We start from the raw sequence: 20957 nt of genomic DNA, 5'->3' as shown, positions 1-20957 counted from the left end.
TCAACCAAGGGAATTCATCAGTGAATTCTGAAGGTTGTGTGTATGTGTGTGTGTGTGTGTGTGTGTGTGTGTGTGTGTGTGTCTGAGAGACAGCTGTTTGTCTGAGAGAAGGAAAAGAATGGTAGAAAAACCATTGTCTTCTTTCCAGCAAAGAAAAACTGGAATAAACATCACTACTCAGAGACTGACAGGGCACTTCAAATCAAGACTGAAACCCTGTGTGCGCATGTTGGTGTGTATGCTAGAGTATGACGAGCTGTCAGTGAGCATGTGTGTGACTGAAAAGAACAGCTAGTGTTGCAGTTAGAGATACAGTGCAGAGATTGTGGTCCGAGAGAGTGAGAGAAAGTGTGTGTGTTGTACGCACTTTACCATTATCACTTTCAATCCCCACTCCTTTTCCTTGACAGCACATTGATCCACCACCGCACCATTCTCCCCAATCTATTTAGCTGTAAAGCAGACAATTGGACACAAAGAGAACGGGGAAGATGCTTGTTGTCTCAAGAATTAAGACAGCAGATATGGTCACTACACCTGTGCTTGTTTCCCTTGATTACAGTGCTTTATAACTTGGTGCTGATTATCCCTCTTCTTAATGAATACTGTCAAAAGCTAATGAGGTCATGACTTGTATCTTTTTGCAAATGGCTCTCAGCGTTTGAATGCAGCTCCTTGCACATATGCCAACTCACTGCCAGTGTGCATTGCTGATTTCAAATAGTGGTGAAAAGGAGGACAAATAATGATCTCTTTGGCTTTCAATGGAATATCAACCATAAGCCAAAATGCTATTATCTATATATTCAATGCAGAAATGATTCAGTGGTGCTGGAAGTTCCAAAACGTCTTTTGATTTGCCAAACCCAACGACTCTTAATGTCTTCCTAGTTATCATGATTCACTTGCAGCTTCTTTGTGCCAACATAAATGGTGGTTGTTTTCCAGTATTTGTCACTTGAGTGACAAACACATTTTAAATAGGACAAGTCCAAAGAGCTCAGTACAGATCTGTGAAAGATGATGGTGGATTTACATAAGAACTTTTGTTGGCCATCAACAAGATTCTGGCAGATTTCTAGTTAGATGTTTGACTCTTCTTAGCATAACTGGCAGAGTTCAGTTAAAATTGTTGGTTTTCACTTCTGGTCCTTGAGGCCCACTGCCCTGCTTGTTTTCCAACCATCCCTGCACTCCTGATTGGCTGAACATCTCTGATCCAGGTAATCAACAGTGGGTACGGCAGGGATAGTACCTGACCATCCAAACCCATTTCCACTGCAGTCTGTCAACCCTCACTTAAATATGACCGCTTTCCTCACACCTGCAGAGGGGTACAAGGAGTTGTCAGTTTGATCATTAGTTCAAATTAATCAATTATTTATTGCACAATTCATATAAACATAATTAAATGTGCTAAACAACATAAGACAAGACAAAAACAACAAACACAGTTCAGAATGTATGTGTATAAATGAAGTTAAAGCTGAATCATAAAAATGAGTCTTTAATAGGTGTTCAAAAGACATCAAAGAAGTTATACATCTCATCTGTGCCATTAAGCTTTTCCATATTTTTGGTGCATAGTAAAATAAATGCTGCATCTCCCACTCTGGCCCAAACTCTGCTGCAACTGGACTGGGCTTTAGGTTTTTGCTAGTGAAGAGCAATCTTTGGGATAACTATCACCTGGATGACTAAGAATCTCCCACCCTACCTAAACTGCTCTGTTGAAATAGAAATGTGTGATCTAGGTTTAGATAAGTCGTGTTAGAGATAAAGGACCGTATACTACTACCCTTGTGGTTGCATTAAATGTCTGACCTCACCTAAAGGGCACAATCCAGCGTCATCCTGAGCCAAGTCTGGATAGATTCAGAGGGTTGTTTCAAAAGGGCACCGAAAGCGAAACTTCTGCCCACTTTTAAAATGTTACTCAGTCTGTTGTTTTGTAGCACGCCTTTACTTTTATCACTACTCAGATTCACTCCTCTGCCTAAAACTACTGTATGTCACAGAGTGAGAGAAATTAGGTCTAGGAAAGCTGGTAAAGAGAAGCTGGGTAACATAAGAGGATAATTAGAGTGCCCAGATGGCACTCCCTAACTAATAGTCCAAATTATCAGTAATGGTTTGGGATCAGAGGAGAAAGTGCTGAAATCTCACCATAAGAGCGAACTCGTTGTTGGAAATAAGGCCAACAACATCTGAGAGCAGAGAATTGGTTGTAATGAAGCAGCAGACAGCCATCTTTAACCATCTTTAACCAATCATGTGTCAGAGGTTAATGAACCACATGTCACTGAATCCAAGACCAATCTACATCGGTACTATCAATTACAAGAATCTCTCCACTCTCTCTCACTTTCTGTTTCTTGCTGATATATACACTCCACTTTGTTCTGTTATGTACAAGATTGCCAAAACAGATGTGGAAAAAATTGTTGGTACCCCCCCATTAAAGAAAGAAAAACCCGCAAAAAGTTTGTTTGTATTAAAAAACTTCACACCTCAAAAGAAATGTCAGATTTTCGTGAGGTCATTTTTATTAATAATTTATTTTTAATAAAGTTTCACATTATTTCAGTGACCATTGTGGGTTTTTCTTTCTGTACCAACCACATCTGTAAATATTTGTCTCTATGTCTTCCTTCTCAGCATTCGATGTAGATTTAAAAGCCAGTTTGCCAACATTACACCCACGTGGTTTTGGTTTTATCTTCACTGATAAGATACCTGAGATTTTCACTTCCAGTTGAATACAATGGGGAAGCATTGAATTCAGTCTGTGTTCCTCTTGCTGATCTCATGTTGCTTTTGAATTATTTAAACATAGTTTTTCCACTGCTGGGAGCACAACAAATACATTCTATTCACCCACATTGTGGAGAAAATCTCCAAAACACACATTTCAAAAAATGGACAAGTTTAATTCAATCTATTTGTATGGCAAGATAACATAAAGAAACATATATATATATATATATATATATATATATATATATATATATATATATATATATATATATATATATATATATATATATATATATATATATATATATATATATATATATATATATATATATATATATTATTGTAATTTAAGCCAGTCGCTCCTTTAATAATCCAACCAATTTTAAAAGATGATAGGAGAGAGGTTAAGGAGACACCGGGATTCTGGACGTTGGTGAATGTTTCACTCATTCCCAAACTTCTTTCCTACAATGTAGTTTTCAAAGTTGAATTACATTAATCCTTTCTGCACTGACTTCACTTTGCTGCAGCATGCAGGTCAATAGGGATTGATTTTGACTGTATAATCCATGCATTGCTGAAATGGCGATATCCACATGGGGCCTCACAGTGTTCATAGGATTTCACTGTGTGGGCTGCTGCACCTGGCAGAGGGCCAGCGCTGAGAGACCACAGACAGATCCCACACATCTACAGGTCAACACAGATATTTGACTCTGCTCTCCTCTGGCTTCTTTTCTGAAATATGCTTCACCAGAGAACAATGAACTCACTACTGCCAACATGTTTACACACAGTTCTTCCTGAAAGAATAAAAAATCAACAAAGCTCTGAATAACATAATTTTTTTGGTTAAATGTCTGTGCAGGTAAAACCTTCACAGTCTTCTAATACCTCATTGTTATACTGTATGTACACACATGAATATAATACCCCAGACAACTCCACATCAATATGTATTTATGTATTTTGGTCACTGGAGATACAAAAGACGTGATGATGAACAGAAGCGTACACAGCTAATAGCAAACAACTGGCATTTTGTGAGGCAATTTAGTTCCAAGCTAGACTAAAAAGTTTTATCGTTTCACAATACTTTCAAGATACATTTAATTCTCCTAAGACGCTGCTGTTGAATATGTGTTCTAATTAGCGAACTCTCTCGTCTCCTTTGTAACTTTGTTGTTTATGTCATCTACAGGCTGCTGTTACTCAGGGGCACACGAGGGATTGGGCCTGTGGTATCAAAGCAGAACAGGGTTGTTGATGTTGTTGAAATTTCCTATGATTACCAATATACAGTAAGGCAGTGTCGCATGTATATAGTTCCCCTTCAAATGTTTCTTTTAAATGATTCTAATAGCTATCTATTTTTGTTATTGTTGTGAATATGTTTCCTCCTGTTTCATGTCTGTACAATGCAACCAAGGATTACTGTAGGATTCCATAGGGTGCAGATCACTAAGTGTCTGGACTTAATTAATTCAGCTTACATCTATTCTTACTGTATTTCTTTGCTTTCCTTTCTTTTGGCTAACAACCTTTGTCCTACTGTTAGTTCCAACAGTTTCAGTTTCCTCTTAGTAGCTAAAATAGCCAGGTCACACCATCAGCTATTAAGGGCTGCAACCGGATTTCTAAGGAGGTGGGTGTAAAATAAGGTGGTATCTGGTTCTACTACTTCCTGGAGATGCCTGTCATGAAGGGGTTGGATTATTTTAAAAATGCAGTTGTCATTAAAAGTTGCATTTTCTCTTGAATTTGGAGGAACCACTTGTAACAATAGTTGTGTTGAACTTGTTTGATTTATTCATTACAAATAATTGCCTTCTCTTCCATCTTTGCAGTATTGTGGGTAAGATACCCTTTGCTAGACAATGTGGGTCATTACTAGTTTTAATAGAATTACATGTATAGTCGCTACACTACACATCTTATATCTTGATTCCTTTCTGGCCTTTTTTCTATAGTTTGCTCCTCAGTGACAGCTGAGATTGATAATGAACTTTTATCTGCAGATTTCAGGCTCTCCTTAAGGGAGATACACATTCATGAACTGTACACATGCACATGGCAGACACACAAACACAGTCTGCAGATTTGGCAGTTTGCCATATAGGCTAATTGTGTGGCATCTGATGAGGTCCCAAACCTGTGGGTTTTAATCATGACAAAATGATGTAGGGTCCAACAAGCCGGGGTAAAGCTGCGTTTCATCGAGCTGGTTCAGCAGACCTGCATGAATGGTTACTGGGAAGATGGACGTTAACCATGCAACTGATGATGCACCTCCACATAAAACATAATAAAGTTCCTCCTCCATTTAGTTTGGTGTTAATTACTAGAACAGACAGGACATGAGCTGGATGTGTTTTAGCCACCTTATTGAAAATTATTGATGTGGCCAAAACATTTAAAGCACTGCTTGAAATAATGCACTTAGTCAAATATGACCTCAATATTAAACATGTAGTACAATTTTCCCTTTTCTGCCAGTTTTAACAGAAACTGAAATAAAACTTGAGAAAGTCAAATTGATGGCAGAACTGCTGTGTTGGATTGGACTGCGTTATACAGATGTACCTAATAGATTGTTATGCAGCAATTGTTAAGAATCGTTTCAGTCTCAGCATGGACTGATCAACCAACCAACCAACCATGAGTGACACTAACAGCCTAGAAATTAAGTTTAAACCTTCCCACAAAGAAGTATTATGACTTTATTCATTTTCCTCAGTGTTTTCTGCCACTGGCTGCTTGAACTGGATATTTCTACACTCAGGCTGCTGTTAGATTTTGGAAGTGCACATGCGATCTGACAGAACAACCCCAACTTCATTAACTCTAGCCAACAAAGTCCAATGCAGAGTACCACGTCACACTTAATGAAGTGAGACTTTCATCAATTAGTCTCACAGCATCGTTCACGACATTGGTCTCCAGCTGATCTCAGTCACACAGTACCTATATATTAACAGAATTGTTAGGATTAGGAATTGATTCCTCTAAATCTGACACCATGTTTTCTCCTCCTCCTCATTGATTGATCCCAGATTGATCGCCCAATATACTGAAAGTCTGATTTCAGCCCTGATGAAAATGGAATGAACCCAGCAGATAGGAGACATTCCTGCTGCAGAGGGGGCTGGTGGCCTTTTGTCTAGCCCAAACAGATGAAAACCAGGTAAATGTCAGGTATTTTCGAAGAACGTCAGAAGCTACATTTCACTCCTTTTTATTCCACTTTTTTTTTTCTCCTCTCTCTGCTTTCATCGTCTTCCCTTTCCCTGATGCCTGTCTCTCCTAGATAATGTCAGTGCCTCCAGGGTGAGTAGCGCAATGTGATCTTCCTCTCTTCATCTGTGCCTCCACACGCTCTTCATTTCTCTCCTCATCCTCTCTTCTACACCTTGTTTCTGTGAACTGCTCCCTCTTTGTGTTTGATATACCCCAATCCACTTCTCTCTCTCTCGCTCTCTCTCTCACTCTCTCTCTCTCTCTCTCTCTCTCTCTCGCTCTCACTGTCAGAATTTAAAGGGGGATAAAATCACTAAGCTCCGAATTATCGGGCTCTGCTAAAGGTCACAGTCCTAATCATCCCAGATGATTGTGAATGGAACCAGCAGCAGTCATTAGCACACTGTCTGGAACCAAACCAAAAAAGGGTGACAAGAACATATTTCTTTGCTAGAGATTAAATGGAGAACAGTCTGATAGCAGGCAGGATTTAGAAAGACAAAATGTGACTTTTTTTGTTTTGTTTGTTTTGTTCCTGCAGAAATACATTCAAAAAGTGTTTGAATGCAGGTTAATAGTTAGAGACCCTTGTGTAAAGAATTTGTAAACATCGTCTAGAATAGTTGTAGCATATCATATTGGCACCGTTAAAAATGACAGGAGAAGAATAACGGTGCCAAATTATGATGTTAAAAACCACTGAGAGGAGAAGTATAATTAGTGATAAGTATGTGGGAGCAAAAACCCAAAGAGCATTTAAAAACATCTCATGGCCAACAACAACAAAAGTAATGAAGGCAACAAGCTAAATCACGACTATATGCACAATAGATATTTCAAGTCTTACCAAACCCAGCATGATATAAAATACTGTAAAAATGTGATGTATAAAATATGAAAAGACAGAGAATAAAATAGCCCTAATAGTGGAAATACAGGAGATTTGAGTGTGGTGTATTTCAGCATGTCTCCATGTGTATAATTAGCATCATTCCCATTGACATCGCATTCAACACATCTCATGTTTGAATTTTTTATTCATTTGGCATAACTCTATTTTGGTTTCCCTCCAGTGCAGCTGCTACCTGCATAACACAGATGAAATGATTGATAGATAAGTCAAATTCAGATTCTTGTTCACTAGCTGCACACTTAGAATTCACTGGCGTTGTGGTTGTCATTGATTTCTACTTCCATTTTATTTTATTTTTTATTTTTTGCTATGTCTGTTGGCTGCACCCCAGATATTTACTACAACATGCCCCAGTCATCACAGAAAAAAACTGTTTTAGGTTAGTTTGACAGTGTCACTTTAGACCAGAAGGATCCAATACAAGGTTACATGTATTTACCATTTTTTATGTGCTATGAATTACATCAGTGTCAAAGGTATTGTAGCACAAAATACAATTTATCCATCACATATAAAACTATCATGTGGAGGTTTGATGGCAGGTCAATAATAATAAAAGTAACTGCTCCACTACAAGGTTCAAAAGGACACATATGTAGAAAATGCCAGTGTACTTACACCCAAAGCAAATGTTTTGAGTAGATAGGCCATTAAATGTGAAAGAAGACGAATGGGTGAAACAAGTAAAGCGGCTATTTTGGCTAGGGGAGGTAAAAGAGCAGTCAAAGTAAAACCACACAGGCTTAAAACCAACAACACACTAAATCAAAGCTTTGCTGCAGTAATGTCTTGTTCATTTTATCCACAACAGCTGTGATATTAGTATTTGTCAACACTAATCTATCAGCACTAAATTGAAAGTAACCAAAAAAAATATTGATGAACTGTTGCATTCTTCAACAAATGGAAATTTTAAATTGAATGTGAAAATGTACAAATATGCATAAAGAAACCATGATAATCCTTTTTCAGCAACCATCTGTAGAATCACAAACTGTAAGTCCTAATAAGTTAAACAATTTCTGCCTACATATTTCTTGTTCAAACATTGACCTGTTGCCCAACTATAAGAATCACATTCAGGAATGTTTCATCACTGTCATCTGATAAACCACTTCTTGGAAGAAACAGGTTTAAACGTATCCATTGACATTTGGACAAGAGGCTCCAAAATAAAAGCTGAGCAGGCAGCATGGTGACAATTATGAAAGTAGGATAGTTTAGGATAGTATTTTGTGCTGTGCATGTGAACACAGCACTATATTATAAATTAAAAAATCAAGCTAAATTAACAGAACAATGTCATGAAAATAAACTGAATTTCTATGAAGAAATAATAAGAATAAAACATCAACAAAACACTTTTGACTAAAACTAAATCAGGTGCCAAAATGAATAAGTTTCAATTCTTCATTTTCAGAAAGAGAGGACTGGTAACCAATGTACACAGATCTATGAACAGAGCAGGTTTCAAAACATGAAAAAGAAATCTGCTTTGCAAATTCTTTGCATTACCTGATGTAAAACAACAATCTTTCAGAGGAGACACCACCGAATGGTTAACTGAGCCATCTCCATGACACCTAAGCAAACCCCATCCACTGAGGTAAACAGTGAGATGCAGCAAGGGTGAAAACAGCTATGGACCATAAGCTAAAGTTATTTTTTTGGTGAGGAAAGAAATGCATTTCACATGTTTAAGCCTAAAGCATACACACATTTGTTTTTCCTGAGAAACACTTTCTATAAACATAACTGTGTGTTTACAAGAAAACTCCACAGGCTACCTTTGCCAGGTTACCTCTTTGTCTTATATAATGTAACCTACACAGCACCTCCGAGATTTAAATGCCTGGCAGGCCTAGACACAGTGCAGACCACAGACAGAAAGCATCACAGAGGTTCAACAAAAAGCCCTAACCATTTTGGAATACCCACCATTTCTGAGCAAACCAGCAAAGTGCTTTGTTCGAAGCTGACAGAGTTCCTGTCAGCACAGTGGCAGGCTATCTCACTTTCATCAGTCTATCAATCAGTCAGTTGGCTTTGCAGCGCCTCTTCACCCCCACTCTCTTCCTGATAGCTCTCTATCAACGCTCTGATGCCATCTATTGCTCTAGCTAGCTATCATTCCATCAGCCCTGCAGCGTATCTTCTCCCTCCCCACAACCTCCTCAACTCCACCCCCCCACCCCCACACCCCACTCCCACCCACGTCTCTCTCCTGTTGTATGTGGATCGATGACTTACTGCTGTGTTGAATGTCAGGCTGTCTGACAGAGGACACACCGCATGTTGGAGGAATGCCAGGGGACAAGCACTGACTTCATGTCCACAACATCAGCATGGTGGCTGTGGAGGTGAGTGTGCACGTGTGTGTGTGTGCGAGTGTGTCCATCGATTCTCAGTAGTCACTTTCACGCTGAAACAGAGGAGCAGGGCAGGGAAAGGTCACAAGAGAGTCAACTCAAGCTCAATGCAGAAAGCATTTAGATAATGAAGATTATTAAATTGTTTTCTAAATTTCTCCTGCTTTTCTCCACTGATCTTCTTCATACAAGTGTTCCACATCACATTTGCCATCAAGACTAAGGTTAGAAATTAACAAAGACAAATTTAACTGAGCCAGCTAGTTGTGGTAGAAGACCCAAAAGAACATATATAAGTATTTACATAGGATCAAAATTCAAGAAATGATTGGAAGTCTTTGACATTGCCCATATGTGGCAGTAAAGAAAAACATTGTTGATACCAATGGTTCTTGCATGTGGTCCATTGTGTTTTTAAAAGGCATTCAAAGCATAAATACTGTACAACTCTGGAAAACGTCACAAGCAACAGCAGATCTTACTGCACCCTCGGCACATGCAAGTGGAGTATGAGTTATCACAGGGACTATTTCAGCACAGTTACTGTACCCCTCTAAAATTACCTTGTGGAGAAACGCTTTTTCTATTTGTGTCTTTCTTATTCTTTTTTTCACTGTCCCCTCTATTTCAGCAACAACAAAATAATGACCACACTGCTCACTCCTCTTAACTGCCTCAGACACACACGCAGACTCCTTGATTACCTGAGTGCCAGTTCTCTGGCCTACACTCAGAGCTCAGAAGTACTTTCTGTCTGATGGAAGGGAAATGTCATTCTGACATTCTCTGCATGTGATCCTAGCTGAAACTCTATTAAGTGTTCCCAGAATAGACTCACCATTCTTAACTGTGTTTATGGAGAAGTCTGGAAAAGGTTGAAAAATGTTTACACTGCAGGACTTTCCGAAGTTGGAATTATAAAGGTAATAGTATTGTAAAAGGGGCTAACAACAATAGTTTGTATATCTTTAGTTTAGAGTTGTGCTAATCGGGTTGTTAAAAAAAATTATTGATGGAATAACTATTTAAATAAGCAGTACTTGTTTCTACTTTTGTGGCCTGCAGCACGTCTCTCAATACCTTTTCCACCTTCAGCAGGCAGCTGTAAAAAAGTTCACACCAAGTTTATCAACTTACTATTGACAAAAAGTAGCATCTGAAGAGTCTGTAAAAGTTGGCTAAGATCACAACGGAGCTCAAATTACAATAAATATTGGATTTGACACTAATCAGGTGGCCAGAGAGTGTGAACAAAAGCTGCTGCCGCTCTAAGTCAGGTTTGCTAACATGTTCTGTGTCACTTTGATGAGGTGACAACATGTCAAAGTGTGTTTAAAGGTTACAGTGCACCCACGTGGCTGAAAAGCTTCTTAAAAAGTATTTTTGTGTGTACAATCTTTATTTAAAGTACTGATAGATCTGTTTTCTGTTTTTATTTGTTTTTTGTTTGCTTGTTCTAAACCCTAAAATGAAACCTCAGAATAAATGTGACGATCTACAGTTAATTCCCGGTGTTTTGCTCAGGTGCCACCAGAACAACTGGCTTTGTTCCTGCAAAAAAAAAACATAAAGCGTTGTTACCTGGGAAAAGCCACACAAAGAAATGTAGTGTGTGTCTCTGCCTTTGGCATTCCTCCGTCCCTTTCTCCCCATTTTACGTTATTCCTTTTTATTTCCTCCTCCACATCACCTTCACCCACCACATAACAGCCACATTCACTGTCACACACACAAACACTGCTCCACATAGAGTCACCAAAGGTCAGTCTCTTTAATCCCGACTGACACAATCATTATTGGATTCTCCTCTGCAATTCTAATGAATATGGATACACTTACACACATTAACGAGCTTGTGTACATGTGCATGCACATACTTTAACACACACACACACACACACTCACTCACATTGGCTTCTTCTCAATTTCTATCTGTTGACACCACCTGCAGTATGCGTAGATGCATCTTGTTGCTATTACCCTTGCGACGTTCAGGCCATAAAGGCGAGAAAATGTGTCCTCGCTGATACTTCTGCAGCTGAAATGGTTTATCAAGAGAAATAGCTTTCTCAATCAGATGTAAGGTTGTGATAGCTTTAATTTCACACATGTGTGGGCACCGTAGACGTGAGCGTGGTGGTGTGCATCACCGGGAATATGAAATGTATTTGTTTCTCTCCTTTTAAACAGGGCAACAGCCTTGAGAGCTACACATCTACAATGAGTCAACATGGTCATAATGTCAGCCTCATAGGGAACTTTGAACAAGCTGGTCCCAATTCCTCTTTTTAATTGTTGCTGTTTTTATTGACAATATGACAAGCAGGGCTAATGCTGTAAAGAAACAACAACGACACTGGAGCTTTGCTCAATAGCATAAATTCACTTTTATTACATTTTCCTGACAAGTGATCTCTTGTGCCTGTGCAAAAAATTGCTGTCCTCTGGTATTCCAGTGTCACGAAAAGTCTAAACAAGGAGGTCTGGATGGATGACTGGGTGTACAAGCCAGTTGCTGCCCATCACCATCACTAGTTGCTTTTGACGAGTGGTGTCAATTAACTAGTGTAAAATAAACTTTTTGGTAGAGTCCTGACAAATTTAGGTGATTTTTTATTTTCCGGGACTTTTTCTAGTTACTCAAAGTTAGTAAGTAAAACTCATAGTAATTAGTGACTAGAATTTGATTTTTTCCAGACTTTATTATTAACATTGTTCATAACTTTATTACATGCATTTAGACGAGGGCATTAATAAAACAAAGCTAGTGTTTTATGCAGAATGAAAAAAAAAAAAAAACGATTGAATTGCTATGTGCAATGGTGGTCTGTTCTCTATTGATGTGATACAATGTACTGCCTATTCTCCTCTCTTTGTGCAAAATAACTCTTCCTCTTTACTTTAATTAGTAGTCTTTCAACTTCAGGCCCACAAGTGGCAGCTGAGCAACCCTCTGTGTCTCTCTATTCTGACAGACTGAGTGCTACATGAATCATGCTGCAAACAATATCTAAAATATGAATTGTTGCAGTTCTGATCCTGCAACCTGTGGTTTATCTTTATTTTATTTTTCTTCCTCCAGCCTAAAATCAAGAAAGAGTTTTTTTTCTTGGTTTTGAATAAAATTAGCTGAGGTACTCTTTTGCCATCTGTCATTCTTGACACCCTGCCCCATATTTATGGAGTTCTTGTGTACAGAAAACACATTCTCTTGTCCTAGGGGGTAGAATTCATTATTTTTGGATATGCACCAGCATTGCATGCATTCACACCACACTGGGAAATGCACTACTAAACACCCAAGCTGGCGTTCTTCAACTTTCTCCAAGCTATAATGGCATGATGAAGCTCCAGCCAATTACAACAGTGAGACAGTTACTACATAATTTAATATCCTCCAGGAAATAGCCAGCTATCTATATTTAACTTCTGTGCAAATAATGGATGTAATATGAGAATTGGATCTGGTGTTCCAAGAAGGCGCCTCATTCATGGCAGTAGATATTACTGTTGTGGCTCATAATCCATTAGCCTCATTCTCTGGTTGAACCTGGCGGACTGCCAGGCATGAATGACACATATACAATATGTTTATACATTGTTTATATTTTAAAACACTAACCCAAAATTATCAAAGTAAAAGTCCTATGTTTGTACCCATGATATATGGGTTATATTTGGAACAATAATACAGACGCTGTGCTTTGAGTTCCTGAACCCAACCATTAATATTGTTGGATTCATGAAATTGGATGTTGGATCTTTTGCAGAAGAGAAAACAAAATGTTGCAGCTCATGTATGTTGTCTGTGTAGTTTAATTGATATGTTAAGTATCAACATATTTGCCGATTGTCATATTGTTAATTGTGAGAATATATGTTAACTGAAAACATGGTTTAGTTGTATCTTATAGAAACATAATTTTTGGGGGACTGGTTTGTTACTTCTGAGCCAGGCAGTCAAATGTTTTGTATATTACATTTATTTAATATGTGGATTAAATTATACTAATAGAGTTTGTTGTTATCAGCATTTCCATTATTAGGGTCAAACAGGATGTTTGATTTAGTGAATTGTTATTGTTCCATTACCCAGTTCCTAATACCACATTAGACCTTAGGTTTATCGTGGATGGAGCTATACTGGAATTACGTGAGGTGGCCAAACTCTTTGCCTTAAAATGTTTCCGCCATTAATTGGTGCAACAGGAGAGAGAGAGAGAGAGAAAGGTGAAGTGTAGTTTACGTCAGCAATATGTAAATATGGAATATGCGTAGAGGAGCTCTGGTTAGCCAAAACAAGAGAAATCAACTGTGTGAACATTAAGGATGGCAAAGGCTTACAGACTGCATAATGCAAAGACTTAAGCTTTTTATGCAACGCCCCCTGCTCAGTGCCAGTGCGGCTAGCTAGATTTGCCTTTTTTTCCACTTTTTTAGTCAATCACTGAAGCCAGTTACTGTTAACTTTAGTTGGATACACTAATTATTGTTTGAAAGTCACATGAAGTGTACCACTTAAGCATTCGTGTTACTGCCACTATGTGCCAGCACCTAAAGGTAGAGCGTAATGACCATCAAAGCGTGATCGCTCCCCTCTCAGGATTATATTGTTAAGGAAAGCTGTCGAAATAAAAATTTAATTCACTCTCGAAGGGCGCCATTTAATGTTTCAATGCACCAGCAGGTACACCAGTAAAATTATAGATTGCACGACTTTACTTCACATTTCCCTCTCTGTCTCTGTGGCTCTCTTTCCACAGTGAGTCATCACGGTGTTCCCTAATGAGGTTTGACTGTTTGGAAACCTCCCATTTACACTGCAAATTATAGAGAGCTAAAATTAAACTTTGGCGACGTCAGCCCCATTTTCGAGACATTCAGGCTGATAAATAATGGAGTTTGCAGCTTATGCCATGGCATCTGTGATTTATGATATAAAATGAAGGCCTTATTAGTATACACACTTTACCAAGTGCACACTGACAATGTCAACATGCTAACAAAACACAGTGGATGCATCTACTGTAAGTGGGAAAGATATAGAAACCACTGATCTGTTTCTACTGTCTCTTTTTTTCTGTGTGTGTGTGTGTGTGTGTGTGTGTGCAAGGATAATACTGTTAAGTACAGTATATAAACATTTCAGAAGAATAATTGATATTTTCTACTCGGGCAGCTGTGTAGAGACAGAAGCAAAGAACAAAAGCATGTAATTCTTCTTCACACAGTACAACTGGAGGGAAAACATCTCTTAGCTTTTTGACTGTGTGCTTGCTCTGTCAGCACACAGCTGGGAGTGAATTTCAGCACAAGTGAGGATGATCCGTGCAACAGAGCCAGAGGTAGAGCCAGGTACCTGTTACAGGCTAAGATAACAGGGGATAAATCGGTCTAACAAAACTGAAAAGCGCAACTGCGTAACTCCAAACACGTCCCTGTCTCTCCTCTTATAAGAGGATTTTGTTTTGCAGATGCTTCAACGTTTTTTGCAGACTAGTTGTTATGAAATAAGTGAGATTTCTAAAATGTGCCAACAACTGCACAGAGTGTGATATTTTGCATTTGCATATTTCAAATAAATATGAATAGGAGATTAAAAAAAAAACTTTCCAAGCTTATCTGCTTTAAAGTGTGTCCGCCACATCACGCAAAATCAAGTGAGGTTGGAGATAACTCATTCTGGATTCGCTCAGCATAATTTAAGTTTTGCTGATTAAATCATTTTTGTTGTTCATGAAAGTTTTCACGGTATTTTGTTCTAACTTCTGACTGTTACTAATTAAGAGTTGACTAATACAGTTCATCAGTCAATCAATCAGAGTTTATATTTCTCCTGGGTTGTGTTGTTTTAATGGTGAAGGAGCAAAAGGAAATGTTTGGAAGTGATGACTGAGAGATATTTCAATGGACTGACCTCTTTCAGGTCATGATTTGATCTACCAATAGATAAATTATGCAAACATCTGTATGAACAGGAAGTTAAAACATTTGGATAACTGTAAATTGACATGTCTCTTATACTAAACCTGTTACAAAACCACAACATGGAGCTCACCAGAAGTGTTTTCGTTTTCATTTGTGTTTAGTTGTCACATGATTTCACTACATATATTTCACATATTCTTGAGCTCAATTGTTCACCAGATCAGCTTTATATTGTGAAATCCAACCAATAATAATAATCTTCTCCATTTAATTTGTAGATACCATATCACTCATAATTTACATTTTAATTCTGTCATGTGGAGAGTTAATTTTCCTGCCTATTATTAAATGCTGCCAAAAGATAAGGTTCGTAATATAAAATTAGTGTAAATGGGCAGAGTATAAGTAGAGCAAATTATACCTTTATACCTAGGACTTTGCTGTTTTAAACTGTCTCGACTGTATCTGTCAATTCTATTAAAAGGTTTTCAAACTATTTCACCCCTGACTCTTAAGATGCCCTTCTTTATATAACACTTTCCATCTAGGTTTGGGAGTTCTGATTACTATGGTTTGTCTAAAAAGGTAAAATTGGGGTCCTGCAACTCTGACCTCCTCTGTTTCTGCAGCTAAGTTATGAAATGTCACAAAAATTACTGTTACATAACCAATGCAAGAATAGCCTGCAGTCATAATTTAACCAGTAGTTTGCAGTTTACATCTAAGCCATGCTGTGTTTAACTATGTGTAATGCACAGAGTTGTAGTGTGTGTTTGAATGTAGATACAGGTGATAAATGAAAGGAAAAACATCCACTCATACTAGATGTAGAATGTATTACAGTACTGAGCAGGTTTAGTTTATTCTAATTTCAGATCAAAACGCTAAAAGGAAAAGATCCAATTGACTCACAGAGAGAGAGTTTATTTTTGGGGCACAGAGACAAGGAGCTATTTGGTCACAAAGGCTGCTCAACCGGCCAGCGTTTCAGTTCGAACAGTGCACTGCACATCAATTCAAAACGAGTGACCAGCTTTATCCTGTGATGGAATACTTATACCCTGATATAAATGACCTCTTCCAGGAAGACAATACCCCCAGACACTGTGCGCCATGGGTCACTGAATGATTTGATGAGAATGGAAATGATGTGAATCATATGCTACAGCCTCCACAGTCACCAGATTTCAGTCCAGTTGAACACCTATGGGAGATTGTGCACTGATGAGTTTGACACCGCCATCGTCAAAACACCAAACGAGAAAGTTCTGGTTTTCTCTTTTCTGTGTGTTTATTTTTTTACTTTGTTACCTGTGTGTTTGAAAAAGCTTGTGCATATTTGGTGGTGTACAAACAGAAAAAGAGGAATAAGAGCACAGATGGAGAGATAGAATAGAAGAAGAATAGAAAGCGGACACATACAAATCTGAATCTGAATCACCTAGCATTTCTTTCAACCACAAAACTGGAAATATTTGAATTCTATATGAGTACGTTTTTGTGAAATTTGTTAAATCAGGAATAGTTGTAAATGTGTAAAAACTAAATGCTTATTTTTCTTCTTTTAACTTTTGCAGCATTACAGTAACAGAAAGTCATGTGAATCTTTTTTTAGTGATTAAGTGTATTTGGTATTTGTTCAATTTCTGACTTTATTTTCTGCTGTATGTTTTATGTATTTTAGTAGTTTGACTAAATGATTTATTCTGGATGTACAGTATTTTATCCTCCAAGTTAAATAGTCCTGACAAGCAGAACAACTCATAAACCTACCTACTAACCTACACCTTGGTTGATGAGATAAGACAAATGATGAACCAATTATAATGTCTCATACTGGATCAGCGTGGCCTTTGCAGTCAGTGTGGTAGCTCTTGGGTAGCTCATTTCTATGTTACACTCAAAAGAACTCATACAACCTGAAGGGATTGTATTAAAAACAAAATTTCATGTATAATTCACAATTGTGTGGGTGTACATGTAGGGTAAACATTTGAAATGGAGCAGTGCAGCATAAAAACATAATTGATGGTTTTGATTACTTTATACAAAAGCAGTACGAAAGAGCTCAAACATTGCAAATGATTTTTAATTTGCATAATTTTTGCCAAGAGGGCAGCTACTCTGAATTTATTAGATTTTGTACAAGTAGCCCAAAGAGGCTTTTACTGTCTTTCTCTATTGCACTCCTCTTTATGATTACACACATATTGTACTGTGCAATATTTTAGTATTTAGTCCAAGTGTAGACAACTCTGGTGCTAGAGAGCCACTGTCCTCCTCGTTTTCCAACTGTCCCTGCACATACAGCTTCCGACTGGCTGAACACATCTGATCCAGGTAATCAACGGTGGGAAGAGCAGGGATTTGGAAATCAAGCAAGACTGTGGCTCTGTAGAATCAGGGTTGTCTGGCCCCAATTTAGTCACTGGGATTTACATGTCATTGTTAAAAGAACATGAACTGATGAAAAAAGTCTTCACAAGAAAAAGCAAACCAAGGTCACATTCAGCTCTTTTAAAAAATGTATAAGGTGCAATGACAAGTCCTGTCATTGTTCAAGATCCCAATTAGCCAGGCAATCCTCAAATGCAAAATGTTTGTCCTGTCTTACATCACGACCCGCATGATCTGTCTGTTGTAATCACAGCTTTACCAACAAATTCTTTTCCTTTCTTTCCCCACACAGACACCACATCAAAGACGGCGTCATGGCAGAAACAATACAGAGACCAGTCATCCCACCATATTTGTTATGTCTAACAGGGGTGTGGAGGGAACTCTCTGGTCGATGACCTTAACAGAAGCAGCTATTGAGCCAGCTGATGCTGAGATGGCATCTCATAGGCCCTTCTCACCTCTTTATCCTCTCCTCAACACACACACACACACACACACACACACACACACATTACAGCAATTTGCGTGTCTCACCTAGAGCTGTCAGTTTGATGTGCCAAACCCAGATTCGCTCTTCTTTATTTGGAGGAGAGCTGCAAGCTTTACGATGCAAATTCCACTGTGTCCTTTCATGTGGATCCTTGCTACTGTAACATGCCTGCCATGTCACTCCTTCCAGCAGGGCTGCTTTAAATGCTGAACTCTCAAAGCCGTGGTCAGGATCAATGGTTCTCCTGCTCTTAACCTGGAGTTAATATTTCACAAGTGGAGAAACTCTGAGTCAAACTAGGTGCTCCCAAAGCAACCCATCCCTCCCTCGGGTGGACTCATGACAGAGAATTATTTAGATATGAATAGAAAGGAATGTCAGTGGGCATGTAAGAGAGGCAGCAAGACCTGAGACAGTACCTGTGCTTGTTCTTTTGGTTTTATTGCTGAACTATGGTGAAAAATTGCATCATGTGTTTTCTCTGGAGCATAATAATTTAACATACAGTTGAGTGAGTGTCAATGGGAGAACAATTCGTTTGTGGCCTGCTTTCGCACACACTGTATTTCTCAAATGTTCAACAACCAAGTCTATACCAGTAACTTGAAGTAGACTGGTTTATCAGCTTTTTATCATTTATGTGAAAGAAGACAGAAAGAGACAGTTTGTGTTGGTGGGAGCTGGCGATGTTGCTAACCAGACTGAATGAAAGAGCCTAGAATGAAACACAGCCTGTTGATAAGGCTTGCGAGAACACGCTGATGTCCTCTGATGTCCTCTACCTTTTCCCAGCTCTCCCAAAACACAGATCTCCTTATCACCAACAATTAGTAAAGCCAGTGTGAGCACAGGAATCCTGGAGATATAGGCCCAGTCACATACACAAATCCACAGACACACACACACATGCTAATAACTGGTCTCACATAAAAATGAATAAGCCCACCGTGTGACGATTAACAGCGCAAAGACAGGACATGTGTCCCTGTGGTTTATTTCTGGATGTGTTGCTTTCTAGTCCACACAGACCATGTTGATTTTCATGAAAAGTTGTTTCTGCATGCCAAATGCTGTTAGGATCACAGATGTAGGAGTATCACATTGAGGATGTCACCTCAGGAGAAAAGTGAGTTGTCCAGTATATTGAAATGAAAACGTGTCTCAGCTTTCAAGTCTCATCTGTTTTGTGGTTTACAGAAATGCATATGCTATGATTCAGCACAATTTGCATTTTAGATGTCTTTCCATGCTGACAGGGAGGAGACCACAACTTTTTTTTCTCACTGCAACCTCTGTTACCCTGTGCTGTAATATCATAATGATATTTTTTTTGTTTGTCAAAGTCAGCAAACAAGTAGGCACATAATATGGAAAATGCATTTTGTGTGTGACATGACTAATGACAGCAAACAAAAAAATCCCTGTGTTGAGTTGTTTTATGGTGGTTTGTGAGTGCTGACAGTGTTTTATGTTGTCTAGGCTTGGTTTCATGCCTATTAGAATAAAAATGCATTTTGCTGCCATAACACTGAGATCATTACAACTTTACCAAAACAAAAACAAAAATTAAACAGAATTTGATGTGAAATAAATCTTTAATCCACCATTGTTTTGAGATCTAGTAGTTTGTCTTCTCGTGCCACTGTGAGAGATGATGAATTGATGAGATATCCATTATGTTCATGCCCTTGGGTCTTTTGCAGGTGTGAAATAGTGCACAAACAAAGCGTACAGCATGTGCAGGTCATTTGTTGTGAGAGCTGACAGATGCAGAAGGATCTACTTCTACTTCATCTGTAATCTACTTGACCATATGGGTCTTATAAAACACTTTTAGTAGCTAATATTTCTCAAATAACTAAGTAACAATATCTCACTGATTACAATACTATGCTGTGTAATTTATTATTTATATTTATAATCTACCGTAACAAAAGCATAAAGCATTACCTACAAACATACACATTAAAAAGAAAGAAACACAGATTTTGCACACTCTGTAATGACACACACACAGAAAATGCTACTCTACTGCATGTTATTCTATATCACAATGGCTTATTAAGGCTTATTATGGTCAGTTGTTACCAATTGTTGGTGTAATCCCTGGCAGCCATCTTTATGACTAAGTAAAAAGGTAGTATGTGTTCAGTTCATATGAATGTCTCATTAAGACATTTAATCGTCACCAGTCTTGGTTATTTTGTTTGCATCTTTATGTTGTCTGAAGTCAGAAAATAAAAGTCTTACTGTGCAGTAAACAGCACAGACTACATGAAATACTGTAACATTACCGACTTCAGCTTGACTGTGCAATAGGTCGTATTGTCACACCCATGTCAAGGTGCTTGATGTACTGACATCAACATTGCCACATGACTGCATCAGAATGGGACGTCAAACCATAAAGTTTTGTTTGTGGATGATGAAAAATGGCACAAAGTTGAGTTGTGTTATCACTGAGGAAGAGCTCTCAATGTGTGCAACTCGTCCAGGACACTGCGTACAATAACAAACCTTTTACAGAGGATTAAAGTTGTCTAGATAATGTGAGCATTGTTTGTAAATGTTAGTTCGATCTCACAAGCAGTGTAGGCCTGTGACATCATCAGAATAATCACTATACCTGAGCAGCTCTATTAGCTTTACTTTCTGCTTCCTTATTTTACTTTAATAAAGGCAACTCTTATTGAATCATGTAAGATCAATTAAAATCCTGAATGATTTGAATTGAATTGAATTGAATTGAAATGATTGTATAATCCCAACCTAATCATGCCATCTTCTTCAAGCCGCAGTCCTCCCAACTATATCCAGTTCCTAATGTTCTCATGATGTAAACCTCAGCTTCAAGGGAATAAAA

This window comes from Anabas testudineus, chromosome 3, assembly GCF_900324465.2.
Source record: "Anabas testudineus chromosome 3, fAnaTes1.2, whole genome shotgun sequence".
Lineage (NCBI taxonomy): Eukaryota > Metazoa > Chordata > Actinopteri > Anabantiformes > Anabantidae > Anabas > Anabas testudineus.
The sequence above is the reverse complement of the archived record's forward strand: the minus strand, read 5'-3'. Positions refer to the sequence as shown.